This window comes from Lygodium microphyllum, chromosome 29, assembly GCF_053477565.2.
Source record: "Lygodium microphyllum isolate KBCC chromosome 29, Lygodium_microphyllum_v1.1.10, whole genome shotgun sequence".
NCBI classification, from domain to species: Eukaryota; Viridiplantae; Streptophyta; class Polypodiopsida; order Schizaeales; family Lygodiaceae; genus Lygodium; species Lygodium microphyllum.
Genome location: NC_141163.1, coordinates 97,677,677 through 97,678,944, shown reverse-complemented (window position 1 = coordinate 97,678,944; position 1,268 = coordinate 97,677,677).

Here is a 1,268-nt window from a genome sequence, read left to right as displayed (position 1 = left end):
GGCGATTGAAGCAGTTGAGAACGAGAAGAAGCTATTTGATGGCCGTAATGTTTTAGCATATTTGAAGACATATGAGATCAAGATGGGGTTTTTTGGAGTTCCAGCTGGACTTATGAGTAAGTATTTCCTTCGTCTTGTCACACCCGCCTTGAGGGCAAAAGTGACTGATCTTTTTATTCAAAATTCACATTTTAAGAAGGCCCTGAAAGAAGAGTATTTCCTTGAGGACTTTGGGATGGCTACACGGCGGTCATTCCGAGAGTGGGTCTACATGCCAAACAAAGGTCTAGCTGCTTCAGAGTTGATACGAGAATTTGAAGAAAGGTATAGTCAGCTTGATGCCATTGAACAAAGAGCATTGGATGTTGAGAAAGTTGAGCTTTTCTTGCAAGCTGCAGATCCTGCTCTTCAGGAAGAATTGGGAGAGCTTCTTGAGGATCGCACGAAGCCTATGGGACTTAAAATGGATTGGCAAGATGCCCAAGATGCAGTCTCGACTTTGACCAAGAGGAGGATATGGAAGACCCGCCTACAGAATGGTTCTATGACACCGACACCATCTTCTGCTCCTATGCCTGCTTCTATTCCTGTTATTTCTTCTCCTCCTCAGCTAGTTTCTTGGCCTATGCCAGTGCCTATTGTTTCCACTCCTCCTATTCCTCCTGTTCCACGACCGATACGAGCACCTTCTGCTCCAAAACCATCCGCTCCATCAGTGCCTTCCTCTCTTGATGATATAATCAAAGGCATAACGGATTTGACACTGGAGTCAGTTAAAGAAAAATTGGTGGGAAAATTGAAAGAGCAGTTTGCTTCGACTGCACCTACTATTTCTTCTAGTGCTCCTACTGCACCTAGGAGTGCTCCTAGTGCACCTAGGAGAGATCGAAGATGTATTTGGTGCGATAGTACAGACCATCAGCATTGCAGGGATTGTGAATCTTTTCAGGATGTAAGGAGGAAGAATTTGGTATTTTGGGGACAAGATGGTAAGATTTGGTTGACTGAAACAGGAGCTCCGCTTGCTACCGACTTTGGGAAAGGCGGCATGAAGAAGTTAGTGGATGACATGGCTGCGCATACTTCTTATGTGGCAGCTAGAGGAGATGCTTCTGCATATGGAGTCCAGATTGAGAAAGGATCAGAGAATCAGTCAGCATTATGGACTTATGCTATGGAGACGGCAAACAAGGGAAAAATTCAGCAAACTGTTTTGACTAGTGCAGGCTCTAGCATCAGATCTGAGACAGGTTGGGATTCGCTTGTTG